The sequence below is a fragment of the Triticum urartu genome, chromosome 4 (assembly GCF_003073215.2).
Source record: "Triticum urartu cultivar G1812 chromosome 4, Tu2.1, whole genome shotgun sequence".
In the NCBI taxonomy this organism is placed as follows: Eukaryota; Viridiplantae; Streptophyta; class Magnoliopsida; order Poales; family Poaceae; genus Triticum; species Triticum urartu.
Genome location: NC_053025.1, coordinates 453,826,552 through 453,843,170, shown reverse-complemented (window position 1 = coordinate 453,843,170; position 16,619 = coordinate 453,826,552). Strand labels below are relative to the sequence as shown.

Genomic DNA, 16,619 nt, shown 5'->3' with positions numbered 1-16,619 from the left:
ATCCTAATCTTGATCCATGCCAACTCAATAAACACCATTGGAGACACCTGTAGAGCACCTTTATAATCACCCAGTTACGTTGTGACGTTTGGTAGCACACAAAGTGTTCCTCCGGTATTCGGGAGTTGCATGATCTCATAGTCATACCAACATGTATAGTTATGGAGAAAGCAATAGCAACAAACTAAACGATCATCGTGCTAAGCTAACGGATGGGTCAAGTCAATCACATCATTCTCTAATGATGTGATCCCGTTAATCAAATGACAACTCATGTCTATGGTTAGGAAACATAACCATCATTGATTCAACGAGCTAGTCAAGTAGAGGCAAACTAGTGACACTCTGTTTGTCTATGTATTCACACATGTAGTAAGTTTCCGGTTAATACAATTCTAGCATGAATAATAAACATTTATCATGATATAAGGAAATATAAATAACAACTTTATTATTGCCTCTAGGGCATATTTCCTTCAGTCTCCCACTTGCACTAGAGTCAATAATCTAGATTACATTGCAATGATTCTAACACCCATGGAGTCTTGGTGTTGATCATGTTTTGCTCGTGAGAGAGGCTCGTGAGAGAGGGGGGGTATAAACTTTACCATTCTGTTTGGGAACCGCCTATAATGTGTGTAGCATGGAAGATATCGAGATCTCTCGGTTGTTATGTTGACAATGAAAGTATGCCACTCAAAATATTATTCATCTCTATTTCAAAATCGAGCTCTGGCACCTCTACAAATCCGTGCTTCCCTCTGCGAAGGGCCTATCTATTTACTTTTATGTTGAGTCATCATCCTCTTATTAAAAAGCACCAGTTGGAGAGCACCGCTGTCATTTGCATGCATTACCGTTAGTTTACATTGAGTATGACTGTGACTGGATCTCTTTTACCATGAATTACAATGTTTAGTCAGTCCTTGATCTTCAGAGGTGCTCTGCATTTATGTTTTGCGGTCTCAGAAAGGGCCAGCGAGATACCATCTTGTTATATCATATTATGATTGTTTTGAGAAAGTGTTATCATCCAAGATTTACTATTATTGCTCGCTAGTTGATTATGCCATTGATATGAGTAAACATGAGACCTAAATGTTATTGTGAATATGGTTAGTTCATAATATTTGCTGAAAACTTGGATGCTGGCTTTAGATATTTACAACAACAAGATCAAACAGAGTTTGTAAAAGTTTTTCTTTATTAGTTTCAGTTTGTCAACTGAATTTCTTGAGGACAAGCAAAGGTTTAAGCTTAGGGGAGTTGATACGTCTCCATCGTATCTACTTTTCCAAACACTTTTGACCTTGTTTTGGACTCTAACTTGCATGATTTGAATGGAACTAACCCGGACTGACGCTGTTTTCAGAAGAATTGACATGGTGTTATTTTTGTGCAGAAACAAAAGTTCTCGGAATGACCTGAAACTTCACGGAGAATATTTTTGGAATATATAAAAAATATTGGCGAAAGAATCAACATCACGGGGCCCACACCCTGTCCATGAGGGTGGGGGCGCGCCCCTCTATCTTGTGGGCCCCCTGAGGCTCCACCGACCTCAACTCCAACTCTATATATTCATGTTGGGGAAGAAAAAAAACCGAAGAGAAGGATTCATCGCGTTTTACGATATGGAGCCGCCGCCAAGCCCTAATCTCTCTCGGGAGGGCTGATCTGGAGTCCGTTCGGGGCTCCGGATAGGGGAATCCGTCGCCATCATCATAAACCTTCCTCCATCACCAATTTCATGATGCTCACCGCCGTGTGTGAGTAATTCCATTGTAGGCTTGCTGGATGGTGATGGGTTGGATGAGATTTATCATGTAATCGAGTTAGTTTTGTTAGGGTTTGATCCCTAGTATCCATTATGTTTTGAGATTGATGTTGCTATGACTTTGCTATGCTTAATGCTTGTCACTAGGGCCCGAGTGCCATGATTTCAGATCTAAACCTATTATGTTTTCATGAATATATATGAGTTCTTGATCCTATTTTGCAAGTCAATAGTCACCTACTATGTGTTACAATCCGGTAACCCCAAAGTGACAATAATCGGGACCACTCCCGGCGATGACTATAGTTTGAGGAATTCATGTATTCACTAAGTGTTAATGCTTTGGTCCGGTACTCTATTAAAAGGAGGCCTTAATATCCCTTAGTTTCCAATAGGACCCCGCTGCCACGGGAGGGTAGGACAAAAGATGTCATGCAAGTTCTTTTCCATAAGGACGTATGACTATATTCGGAATACATGCCTACATTACATTGATGAACTGGAGCTAGTTCTGTGTCACCCTATGTTATAACTGTTGCATGAGGAATCGCATCTGACATAATTATCCGTCACTGATCCAATGCCTACAAGCTTTTCACATATTAATCTTTGCTTATTTACTTTTCCGTTGCCACTGTTACAATCACTACAAAACCAATACTGTTACTTTTGCCACAGTTACTGTTACTTCCATATTACTTTGCTACTAAATACTTTGCTGCAGATATTAAGTCTTTCAGGTGCGTTTGAATTGACAACTCAACTGTTAATACTTGAGAATATTCTTTAGCTCCCCTTGTGTTGAGTCAATAAATTTGGGTTGAATACTCTACCCTCGAAAACTGTTGCGATCCCCAATACTTGTGGTTTCTCAATATTCTATGAAGATATTTATCGATCGTACCGTAATGACAACATACGTTATTTCCTTTGTCATCGGTATGTTACTTGCCCGAGATTAGATCATCGGTATCATCATACCTAGTTCAATCTCGTTACCGGCAAGTCTCTTTACTCGTTCCGTAATGCATCATACTGCAACTAACTCATTAGTCACATTGCTTGCAAGGCTTATAATGATGTGCATTACCGAGAGGGCCCAGAGATACCTCTCCGATACTCGGAGTGACAAATCCTAATCTTGATCTATGCTAACCCAACAAATACCTTCGGAGATACCTCTAGAGCATCTTTATAATCACCCAGTTACGTTGTGATGTTTGATAGCACACAAGGTATTCCTCTAGTATCCAGGAGCTGCATAATTCAAAGGAATATGTATATGTCAATGAAGAAAGCAATAGCAATAAAACTTAACGATCATTATGATAAGCTAACGGATGTCTTGTCATCACAATCAATTCTCCTAATGATGTGATCCGTTTTATCAAATGACAAACACATGTCTAATGGCTACAATAACTTAACCATCTTTGAATTAACGAGCTAGTCTAGTTGAGGCTTACTAGGGACATTGTGTTTTGTCTATGTATCCACACATGCATCAAGTTCCGGTTAATTACAATCCTAGCATGAATAATAAAACATTTATCATGTATTAAGGTAATATAAAACAACAACTTTATTATGCCTCTAAGGGCATATTTCCTTCATATATACATAATGTGGTGACATTATGAAGTTACAATATCATGAAGTAGTTTTTGTGTGCCCAACATGAAGTAAATTCTTTCAGGACTTGTTTACATAGAGAAGTGTTCTATGAAATATGCATCATAGACATTTTTGAACATATGAATTGATTACATGAATTACAGAACAAAAAATACATTAAACACAATATTGGTTATGGGCTATTTGTATAAGCCATTTGCATGAAGAATGATGAGTCCAAAAGACTGGTGAATAGGGCACCAGAGGGGTTCCTAGACTAACTTTCTATGGTCGTTGCTAAAGCACATCAGAGCAAAAACCACCGTCATCGTTAGCTCCTTAGCACACGATACATGGATGGATGCTCATCAATGCACAAATGTGTGTTGAACGCATTAACCTTGAGCTATCTAGTCTTTGGTCATAAGCACATGGTGTCCTAGCACAAATGATGTGTTGGATGATTTTCAAGAAATCTTTAAGCATATGATCTAGAACCTACAACTAGCTATAGGAGGAGACTTTGCACATTAGATGTTTTTAGGATTTTTTCTATATTTGCAAGGGAGAGTAATAGAGTGAGTGAAAAAAATTTGGTGAGATAAAGAAAAGAAAATAGGAGTCAATCGGAGCCAGTGCCTAAAGGGCCACACCATAATATGGCAGGAGAAATTTAGCAATATTGGTTGCTAAAAAAGGTAGGGTAGGGAGTTGATTTTTTGCGGTCGATCTCAATGGATAGCTTCAAAAGTCTATTTGAGATTTTTTGTCACAAAGGGATTTTTGTCCACCTAAATACGAGATATTACTACAGAGACAAACCTCAAACTTGGGTTGGCTAGGTGCTATTAAGAAAACAGATTAAGTAACTTAGCTCTACTAAGTCACAACAGGACTTTATCGTTAGAGTAAATATTTACAACCAAGATTATTCAGGGTAACATAGACTATGCACTACGCATGTGTCTTGTAGCATGAGCATAGTAGACATGTTCCATAGCACACACAATGTTCACTGCCACGACCGTCAATCATTAATTTTAACTAGATGATACCCCACACATTGTTGCGGGAAGTGTAGCAAGAAGAATCTGATATGTTAGAGAAATGAAATATAAATAATTTGGATATACTTGTCAACCATACCTTTTCTTGGCTAAAATAAAACCTTTTCATGAGATTAAACAATGCACTACTGGCTACAAAAATACATAACGTTTCCTTTCAAAAAAATATTAACATTAGTGGTTTCAGTTCCCACTGACAAAATATCATGGCCCTGCCAACCATTTATGCATCAAAAACATATCACCCGCCAAGAACAAATAAATATACCGCAAATCAAATAGGCATTGGAGATTTGTTTCATAGGTGGTAGCGATTCTTAGTTGCCCACATCGTAGGCTCGTAGCTCACTGTTTATCTTCATCGCGCGAAGACAACAAACAATCACCTCCATTAATAGAAACAAAGCACTGGCACTTGAAAAGTGAAAGAAAATAGTGTGCAAGAGTTGATGAGAGTGAGAACAGAACATGCCAATTCAGTTTGTACCATAATTTTTGCATATAAAAACCAAAGCATGATATAGTTAGTTAAGGCAATGTTTGTATAGCAATTCGCATAAAAATAAGTTTCATGATGAAATAAAAAGGCGAACCAATTTTGACTTAATAAGGCAAGACCAGTCAAGGGAGAAAGCTTTTAAACTTACCACGATGATGAACTTCTGGTCAATAGTTGAACATGGCAGTCCATAAGCATATTATATTCATTCAATATTCTACTCTAGTTAATATTGCAATTGTTTAATAGTCATGGTTTGAGAAGTCAGGATAACGTGTTACAAAACAATGGCATGTACGTAAACCGAACAAATGTAACAATGAAGAGAGAATGGTGAAGTAAATCTTACTGATTCCGCAAAGCTGAACATAATTAATTAGATTAAAGGTGTAAAATGGAAGCAATCCATAGGAATCAAAAAATAACAATCTGTAAGGATAATTAGAGGCTATGTTCTTACTTATATAGATAGGGAAATTCGCAGTCGAGAGTACAACCACCAAAGTTCATCGTAGATCAAAAATAAAACTCACAAGGAAGCAGATTTAAGATAGAGGTTAGTAAACATAAGGAGTGACGAGCCCTAATGTTTATCCACTGGAATTTTGGCAACTTCTAAACAATATGTATCTTGTTTCATAGTAATATTTTTAGGTCCATGGAAGACTAACGAGAATTGGATGGAAAAATAGGTTGACCTTCCTTCAACTATTGTTGTATCATCTTCCTTTAATTGTTCAGACCTATACTTGTCAACACTCTCGGGTGTGCACATATGTGGAAGTAACTCACAACATTAAACATGAGAATCATTGGAAGAGAACTAATCCATACAAAAGCTTTTTTACCCCATAATCTAGACAAAAGTAACCTGCAACATCAATATATTTTGGTTATTCCAAAATATGTTCAGAACACATCAGTAATTAAAAATAGAAGATAGGACCACCTGAACTTTCAAATGCTTAATACAGAAATGACAAATTGTATGGCTGGTTTGGATCAAGGGCCTCAAATCTTGTTTGGATTTGAAGCCATTGAGTAAGCAGGATTGGTACTAAAGGTTTAGAGATACCAAATTAATCGGTTGAAAAGGCATGTTCCTACTCTAGAAACATTGATAAAAAATGATTTGCGGAATAAAAAATAGGTCTAGAAACTACAAACCTTCTCGGAATAGAGTCTAATAATGGCCATGTTAAGCGTGGAACAGATAAAACTACAAATGCACGCGGTACTTAATCATGGTAGGGTGAGATGATTTATCTTATGGGCCATCGAGATGGATCCCAAATCAACGGTTCCTTACTTGTAAAATGTGGGCAGGAAGTCAGGTATACCATTTTATTTACTTTTAACAGAATAACCTCACCTTAGTTCTAGGACTTAATCTCTTGCCATGGGGAGCAGTTAGACCAGCTGTGAATCATTCAGGCGGATTTTGTACCTGCAGTATATATGCAAGGTCAAGTTAACTATGTGGGTGAAACTAATTCAAGTACTTTGTGAGTCAAGCAGAGCCAAAGAATAAAGAACACCTATTCTTACTCTACCACTTCAAGACACGCTGAACGGCTCGTCAGGCTCCATGCCGAAGCAAAGGAAGGAGGGGCTAGACGAGGAGTAGCAGCAAGATCCTAGGAGGAGATGTGACGGGCGCGGGGTGGTTGTGGAGGGCATCCGCTGCCGGCCAAAGCCGATGCTGGCCGTTGGAAGTGGATGTCCGGAAGAAATCGATGCGTGGCACAGAGGAGCACTGACACTGTCCATGCGCTTCTACGTGGTCAGGCGAAACCGATGCCGGGGACCTGGGAGGCGTTGTGGGTGCTGCCGACGCGTAGCAGGCGGGCAGGGGCGCCATCCATGTGTATTGTGGTGGACGACATCAAACTCTATCTTTGGTGGATGAGGTTGTGCGCACCGGAGCTCGAAGGGATCTGCATATACAAACAACCGTGTTAGATGTCGATTAAGATAGGAGGATTGGTTAAAAATATGGTGGAGAGGTGATGGTAATACGAATCGATACGAAGTGTCTGTGCTTTTCGACTGCTCGTCTGTTATATAGAAGGCTCAATAGTAAATGACTCATTGCTTCGGTGACCAGGGCATAGCCACATGCAAAAGAAACGAACCGGCCAAAATATTCACCAGCGAAGCGATGTGTTGCAGAAGCTAATAGCGTGCGTCCGGTGTCGAATCCTCTGTAGTCTCAAAGGAATATGTATTATTCATGAAGAAAGCAATAGCAATAAAACTTAACGATCATTATGCTAAGCTAACGGATGGGTCTTGTCCATCACATCATTCTCCTAATGATGTGACCCCGTTTATCAAATCACAACACATGTCTATGGCTACAGAACTTAACGATCTTTGATTAACGAGCTAGTCTAGTTGAGGCTTACTAGGGACATTGTGTTTTGTCTATGTATCCACACATGCGTCAAGTTTCCGGTTAATACAATTCTAGCATGAATAATAAACATTTATCATGATATAAGGGAATATAAATAACAACTTTATTATTGCCTCTAGGGCATATTTCCTTCATATATACATGATGTGGTGACATTACGAAGTTACAATATCATGAAGTAGTTTTGTGTGTCCAACATGAAGTAAATTCTTTCAGGACTTGTTTACATAGATAAGTGTTCTATGGAATATGCATCATAGACGTTTTTGAACATATGAATTGATTACATGAATTATAGAACAAAAAATACATCAAACACAATATTGGTTATGGGCTATTTATATAAGCCATTTGCATGAAGAATGATGAGTCCAAAAGACTGGTGAATAGGGCACCAAAGGGGTTCCTAGACTAACTTTCTATGGTCGTTGCTAAAGCACATCAGAGCAAAAACCACCGTCATCGTCAACTCCTTAGCACATGATAGATGGATGGATGCTCATCAATGCACAAATGTGTGTTGAACGCATTAACCTTGAGCTATCTAGTCTTTGGTCATAAGCACATGGTGTCCTAGCACAAATGATGTGTTGGATGATTTTCAAGAAATCTTTAAGCATACGATCTAGAACCTACAACTAGCTATAGGAGGAGACTTTGCACATTAGATGTTTTTAGGTCTGACATTTTTTTTCTGTATTTGCAAGGGAGAGTAATAGAGTGAGTGAAAAGAATTTGGTGAGATAAAGAAAAGAAAATAGGAGTTAATCGGAGACTGTGCCTAAAGGGCCACACCATAATATGGCAAGAGAAATTTAGCAATATTGGTTGCTAAAGAAGGTAGGGTAGGGAGTTGATTTTTTGCGGTCGATCTCAATGGATAGATTCAAAAGCCTATTTGAGATTTTTTTTAAACAAAGGGATTTTTGTCCACCTAAATACGAGATACTACTACGGAGACAAACCTCAAACTTCGGTTGGCTAGGTGGTATTAAGAAAACAGATTAAGTAACTTAGCTCTACTAAGTCACAACAGGACTTTATCGTTAGAGTAAATATTTACAACCAAGATTATTCAGGGTAACATAGACTATGCACTACGCATGTGTCTTGTAGCATGAGCATAGTAGACATGTTCCATAGCGCACACAATGTTCACTGTTATGACCATCAATCATTAACTTTAACTAGATGATACCCCGCACGTTGTTGCGGGAACTGTAGCAAGAAAAATCTGATATGTTAGCGAAATGAAATATAAGTAATTTGGATATACTTGTCAACCATAACTTTTCTTGGCTAAAATAAAACCTTTTCATGAGATTAAACAATGCACTACTGGCTAGAAGGATACATAACATTTCCTTTCAAAAAAACATTAACACTAGTGGTTTAAGTTCCCACTAACAAAATATCATGGCCCTGCCAACCAATTATGCATCGAAAACATCTCACCCACCAAGAAAAAATAAATATACCGCAAATCAAATAGGCATTGGAGATTTGTTTCAGAGGTGGTAGTGATTCTTAGTTGCCCACATCGTAGGCTCGTAGCTCACTGTTTAGTTTATCTTCATTGCGCGAAGACAACAAACAATCACCTCCATTAATAGAAACAGAGCACTGGGACTTGAAAAGTGAAAAAAATAGTGTGCAAGAGTTGATGAGAGTGAGAACAGAACATGCCAATTCAGTTTGTACCATAATTTCTGCATATAAAAACCAAAGCCTGATATAGTTAGTTAAGGCAATGTTTGTACAGCAATTCGCATAAAAAAAGTTTCATGATGAAATAAAAAGGCGAACCAATTTTGACTTAATAAGGCAAGACCAGTCAAGGGAGAAAGCTTTTAAACTTACCACGATGATGAACTTCTGGTCAATAGTTGAACATGGCAGTCCATAAGCATATTATATTCATTCAATATTCTACTCTAGTTAATATTGCAATTCTGTAATAGTCATGGTTTGGGAAGTCAGGATAACGTGTTACAAAACAATGGCATGTACGTAAACCAAAGAAATGTAACAATGAAGAGAGAATGGTGAAGTAAATCTTACTGATTCCGCAAAGCTGAACATAATTAATTAGATTAAAGGTGTAAAATGGAAGCAATCCATAGGAATCAAAGAATAACAAGCTGTAAGGATAATTAGAGGTTATGTTCTTACTTATATAGATAGGGAAATTCGCAGTCGAGAGTACAACCATCAAAGTTCATCGTGTTGGGGAACGTGGTAATTTCAAAAAAGATCCTATGCACACGCAAGATCATGGTGATGCATAGCAACGAGAGGGGAGAGTGTTGTCTACGTACCCTCGTAGACCCAAAGCAGAAGTGTTAGCACAACGCGGTTGATGTAGTCGTACGTCTTCACGGCCCGACCGATCAAGCACCGAAACTACGGCACCTCTGAGTTCTATCACACATTCAGCTCGATGACGATCCCCGAACTCCGATCCAGCAAAGTGTTGGGGAAGAGTTCCATCAGCACGACGGCGTGGTGACGATCTTGATGTTCTACCGTCGCAGGGCTTTACAAAAGTCCATCGGTATGGAGTTTCTTCATGCGCTTTACACTGATATGACCTAAATAGCAGTGCCACAAATAAGTTGCACTATCATTATCAACTCTGCATCTTTTGATTTCAACACTATGAATATGTGTATCACTACTATCGAGATTCACCAAAAATAGACCACTCTTCAAGGGTGCATGACCATAAAAGATATTACTCATATAAATAGAACAACCATTATTCTCTGATTTAAATGAATAACCGTCTCACATCAAACAAGATCCAGATATAATGTTCATGCTCAACACTGGCACCAAATAACAATTGTTTAGGTCTAATACTAATCCCGACGGTAGATGTAGAGGTAGCGTGCCGACCGCGATCACATCGACTTTGGAACCATTTCCCACGCGCATCGTCACCTCGTCCTTAGCCAATCTTCGCTTGATCCGTAGCCCCTGTTTTGAGTTGCAAATGTTAGCAACAAAACCAGTATCAAATACCCAGGTGCTACTGCGAGCTTTAGTAAGGTACACATCAATAACATGTATATCACATATACCTTTGTTCACTTTGCCATGCTTCTTATCCGTCAAATACTTGGGGCAGTTCCGCTTCCAGTGACCAGTCTGCTTGCAGTAGAAGCACTCAGTCTCAGGCTTAGGTCCAGACTTAGGTTTCTTCTCCTGAGCAGCAACTTGTTTGCTGTTCTTCTTGAAGTTCCCTTTCTTCTTCCCTTTGCCCTTTTTCTTGAAACTGGTGGTCTTATTGACCATCAACACTTGATGCTCCTTCTTGATTTCTACCTCCGCGGCTTTTAGCATTGGGAAGAGCTCATGAATAGTCTTATTCATCCCTTGCATATTATAGTTCATCACGAAGATTTTGTAGCTTGGTGGCAGTGATTGAAGAACTCTGTCAATGACACTATCAACAGGAAGATTAACCCCCAGTTGAGTCAAGTGATTATGATACCCGGACATTTTGAGTATATGTTCACTGACAGAACTGTTCTCCTCCATCTTGCAGCTATAGAACTTATTGGAGACTTCATATCTCTCAATCCGGGCATTTGCTTGAAATATTAACTTCAACTCCTGGAACATCTCATATGCTCCATGACGTTCAAAATGTCGTTGAAGACCCGGTTCTAAGCCGTAAAGCATGGCACACTGAACTATCGAGTAGTCATCAGCTTTGCTCTGCCAGACGTTCATAACATCTAGTGTTGCTCCTGCAACAGGCTTGGCACTTAGCGGTGCTTCCAGGACGTAATTCTTCTGTGCAGCAATGAGGATAATCCTCAAGTTACGGACCCAGTCCATGTAATTGCTACCATCATCTTTCAACTTTGCTTTCTCAACGAACACATTAAAATTCAATGGAACAACATCACGAGCCATCTATCTACAATCAAACATAGACAAGCAAGATACTATCAGGTACTAAGTTCATGATAAATTTAAGTTCAATTAATCATATTACTTAAGAACTCCCACTTAGAAAGATATCCCTCTAATCCTCTAAGTGATCACGTGATCCAAATCAACTAAACCATGTTCGATCATCACGTGAGATGGAGTAGTATCAATGGTGAATATCAATATGTTGATCATATCTACTATATGATTCACGCTCGACCTTTCGATCTCCGTGTTCCGAGGCCATATCTGTTATATGCTAGGCTCGTCAAGTTAAACCTGAGTATTCCGCGTGTGCAACTGTTTTGCACCCGTTGTATTTGAACGTAGAGCCTATTACACCCGATCATCACGTGGTGTCTCAGCACGAAGAACTTTCGCAACGGTGCATACTCAGGGAGAACACTTATACTTTGATAATTTAGTGAGGGATCATCTTATAATGCTACCGTCAATCAAAGCAAGATAAGATGCATAAAAGATAAACATCACATGCAATCAATATAAGTGATATGATATGGCCATCATCATCTTGTGCTTGTGATCTCCATCTTCGAAGCACCGTCATGATCACCATCGTCACCGGCGCAACACCTTGATCACCATCGTAGCATCGTTGTCGTCTCGCCAATCTTATGCTTCCACGACTATCGCTACCGCTTAGTGATAAAGTAAAGCATTACAGTGCAATTGCATTGCATACAATAAAGCGACAACCATATGGCTCCTGCCAGTTGCCGATAACTCGGTTACAAAACATGATCATCTCATACAATAAAATTTAGCATCATGTCTTGACCATATCACATCACAACATGCCCTGCAAAAACAAGTTAGACGTCCTCTACTTTGTTGTTGCAAGTTTTACGTGGCTGCTACGGGCTTAGCAAGAACCGTTCTTACCTACGCATCAAAACCACAACGATAGTTTGTCAAGTTGGTGCTGTTTTAACCTTCGCAAGGACCGGGCGTAGCCACACTCGGTTCAACTAAAGTTGGAGAAACTGACACCTGCCAGCCACCTGTGTGCAAAGCACGTCGGTAGAACTAGTCTCGCGTAAGCGTACGCGTAGTGTCGGTCCGGGCCGCTTCATCCAACAATACGCCGAACCAAAGTATGACATGCTGGTAAGCAGTATGACTTATATCGCCCACAACTCACTTGTGTTCTACTCGTGCATAACATCAATGCATAAAACCTAGGCTCGGATGCCACTGTTGGGGAACGCAGTAATTTCAAAAAAAAATTCCTACGCACACGCAAGATCATAGTGATGCATAGCAAGGAGAGGGGAGAGTGTTGTCTACGTACCCTCATAGACCGGAAGCGCAAGCGTTAGCACAACGCGGTTGATGTAGTCGTACGTCTTCACGGCCCGACCGATCAAGCACCGAAACTACGGCACCTCCGAGTTCTAGCACACGTTCAGCTCGATGACGATCCCCGGACTCCGATCCAGCAAAGTGTCGGGGAAGAGTTCCATCAGCATGATGGCGTGGTGACGATCTTGATGTTCTACCGTCGCAGGGATTTGCCTAAGCACCGCTACAATATTATCGAGGATTATGGTGGAGGGGGGCACCACACACGGCAAAGAGAACGATCACGAAGATCAACTTGTGTGTCTAGAGGTGCCCCCCTGCCCCTGTATATAAAGGAGCAAGGGGGAGAGGCCGGCCGGCCCTTGGGGCGCGCCAAGGAGGGGGGAGTCCTCCTCCTAGTAGGAGTAGGACTCCCCTTTCCTAGTCCAACTAGGAAGAGAGAAGGGGTAATGGAAGAGAGGGAGAGGGAGAGGGAAAGAGGGGCCGCGCCCCCTTCCCTAGTCCAATTCGGACTCCCCATGGGAGGGGGCGCGCTACCTCCTGGGCTGCTGCCCTCTCTCTCCCCTCGGGCGCACTAAGGCCCAATACTTCCTCGGGGGATTCCGGTAACCCTTCCGGCACTCCGGTTTTCTCCGAAATCACCCGAAACACTTTCGTGTCCGAATATAGCCATCCAATATATCGATCTTTATGTCTCGACCATTTCGAGACTCCTCGTCATGTCCGTGATCATATCCGGGACTCCGAACAACCTTCGGTACATCAAAATATATAAACTCATAATGAAACTGTCATCGTAACGTTAAGCGTGCGGAACCTACGGGTTCGAGAACAATGTAGACATGACCGAGACACGTCTCCGGTCAATAACCAATAGCGGAACCTGGATGCTCATATTGGCTCCTACATATTCTACGAAGATCTTTTATTGGTCAGACCGCATAACAACATACGTTGTTCCCTTTGTCATCGGTATGTTACTTGCCCGAGATTTGATCGTCGGTATCTCAATACCTAGTTCAATCTCGTTACCGGCAAGTCTCTTTACTCGTTCCGTAATACATCATCCCGTAGCTAACTTATTAGTTGCAATGCTTGCAAGGCTTATGTGATGTGCATTACCGAGAGGGCCCAGAGATACCTCTCCGACAATCGGAGTGACAAATCCTAATCTTGAAATACGCCAATCCAACAAGTACCTTCGGAGACACCTGTAGAGCACCTTTATAATCACCCAGTTACGTTGTGACGTTTGGTAGCACACAAAGTGTTCCTTCGGTAAACGGGAGTTGCATAATCTCATAGTCATAGGAACATGTATAAGTCATGAAGAAAGCAATAGCAACAAACTAAACGATCAAGTGCTAAGCTAACGAAATGGGTCAAGTCAATCACATCATTCTCCTAATGATGTGATCCCGTTAATCAAATGACAACTCATGTCTATGGTTAGGAAACTTAACCATCTTCGATCAACGAGCTAGTCAAGTAGAGGTATACTAGTGACACTATGTTTGTCTATGTATTCACACATGTATGATGTTTCTGGTTAATACAATTCTAGCATGAATAATAAACATTTATCATGATATAAGGAAATAAGTAATAACTATATTATTGCCTCTAGGGCATATTTCCTTCAGTCTCCCACTTGCACTAGAGTCAATAATCTAGATTACACAGTAATGATTCTAACACCCATGGAGCCTTGGTGCTGATCATGTTTTGCTCGTGGAAGAGGCTTAGTTAGCGGGTCTGCAACATTCAGATCTGTATGTATCTTGCAAATTTCTATGTCTCCCACTTGGACTAAATCCCGAATGGAATTGAAGCGTCTGTTGATGTGCTTGGTTCTCTTGTGAAATATGGATTCCTTTACCAAGGCAATTGCACCAGTATTGTCACAAAAAAATTTCATTGGACCCGATGCACTAGGTATGACACCTAGGTCGGATATGAACTCCTTCATCCGGACTCCTTCATTTGCTGCTTCCGAAGCAGCTATGTATTCTGCTTCACATGTAGATCCCGCCACGACACTTTGTTTTGAACTGCACCAACTGACAGCTCCTCCGTTTAGTAAAAATACGTATCCGGTTTGCGATTTAGAATCGTCCGGATCAGTGTCAAAGCTTGCATCAACATAACCATTTACGATGAGCTCTTTGTCACCTCCATATACGAGAAACATATCCTTAGTCCTTTTCAGGTATTTCAGGATGTTCTTGACCGCTGTCCAGTGATCCACTCCTAGATTACTTTGGTACCTCCCTGCTAGACTTATAGCAAGGCACACATCAGGTCTGGTACACAGCATTGCATACATGATAGAGCCTATGGCTGAAGCATAGGGAACATCTTTCATTTTCCAGGAGCTGCATAATCTCATAGTCAAAGGAATATGTATATGTCATGAAGAAAGCAATAGCAATAAAACTTAACGATCATTATGATAAGCTAACGGATGGGTCTTGTCCATCACATCATTCTCCTAATGATGTGATCCCGTTTATCAAATGACAACACATGTCTATGGCTACATAACTTAACCATCTTTGATTAACGAGCTAGTCTAGTTGAGGCTTACTAGGGACATTGTGTTTTGTCTATGTATCCACACATGCATCAAGTTTCCGGTTAATACAATCCTAGCATGAATAATAAACATTTATCATGATATAAGGTAATATAAACAACAACTTTATTATTGCCTCTAGGGCATATTTCCTTCATATATACATGATGTGGTGACATTATGAAGTTACAATATCATGAAGTAGTTTTTGTGTGCCCAACATGAAGTAAATTCTTTCAGGACTTGTTTACATAGAGAAGTGTTCTATGAAATATGCATCATAGACATTTTTGAACATATGAATTGATTACATGAATTACAGAACAAAAAATACATTAAACACAATATTGGTTATGGGCTATTTGTATAAGCCATTTGCATGAAGAATGATGAGTCCAAAAGACTGGTGAATAGGGCACCAGAGGGGTTCCTAGACTAACTTTCTATGGTCGTTGCTAAAGCACATCAGAGCAAAAACCACTGTCATCGTTAGCTCCTTAGCACACGATACATGGATGGATGCTCATCAATGCACAAATGTGTGTTGAACGCATTAACCTTGAGCTATCTAGTCTTTGGTCATAAGCACATGGTGTCCTAGCACAAATGATGTGTTGGATGATTTTCAAGAAATCTTTAAGCATATGATCTAGAACCTACAACTAGCTATAGGAGGAGACTTTGCACATTAGATGTTTTTAGGTCTGACATTTTTTCTATATTTGCAAGGGAGAGTAATAGAGTGAGTGAAAAAAATTTGGTGAGATAAAGAAAAGAAAATAGGAGTCAATCGGAGCCAGTGCCTAAAGGGCCACACCATAATATGGCAGGAGAAATTTAGCAATATTGGTTGCTAAAAAGGTAGGGTAGGGAGTTGATTTTTTGCGGTCGATCTCAATGGATAGCTTCAAAAGTCTATTTGAGATTTTTTGTCACAAAGGGATTTTTGTCCACCTAAATACGAGATATTACTACAGAGACAAACCTCAAACTTGGGTTGGCTAGGTGCTATTAAGAAAACAGATTAAGTAACTTAGCTCTACTAAGTCACAACAGGACTTTATCGTTAGAGTAAATATTTACAACCAAGATTATTCAGGGTAACATAGACTATGCACTACGCATGTGTCTTGTAGCATGAGCATAGTAGACATGTTCCATAGCACACACAATGTTCACTGCCACGACCGTCAATCATTAATTTTAACTAGATGATACCCCACACGTTGTTGCGGGAAGTGTAGCAAGAAGAATCTGATATGTTAGAGAAATGAAATATAAATAATTTGGATATACTTGTCAACCATACCTTTTCTTGGCTAAAATAAAACCTTTTCATGAGATTAAACAATGCACTACTGGCTACAAAAATACATAACGTTTCCTTTCAAAAAAATATTAAC

At 40.0% G+C, this 16,619-nt stretch overlaps 1 long non-coding RNA gene across 1 annotated transcript; it reads right to left on the bottom strand.

The window, feature by feature from the left end:
- Positions 1-5,469: 5,469 nt before the first annotated feature.
- Positions 5,470-6,404, bottom strand: LOC125553939. Its single transcript, XR_007304274.1, has 2 exons — positions 6,330-6,404; positions 5,470-5,828 (listed from the first exon to the last, which is right to left on the bottom strand). It is a non-coding gene; the product is annotated as an uncharacterized LOC125553939 (long non-coding RNA).
- Between the last annotated feature and the right edge of the window lie 10,215 nt (positions 6,405-16,619).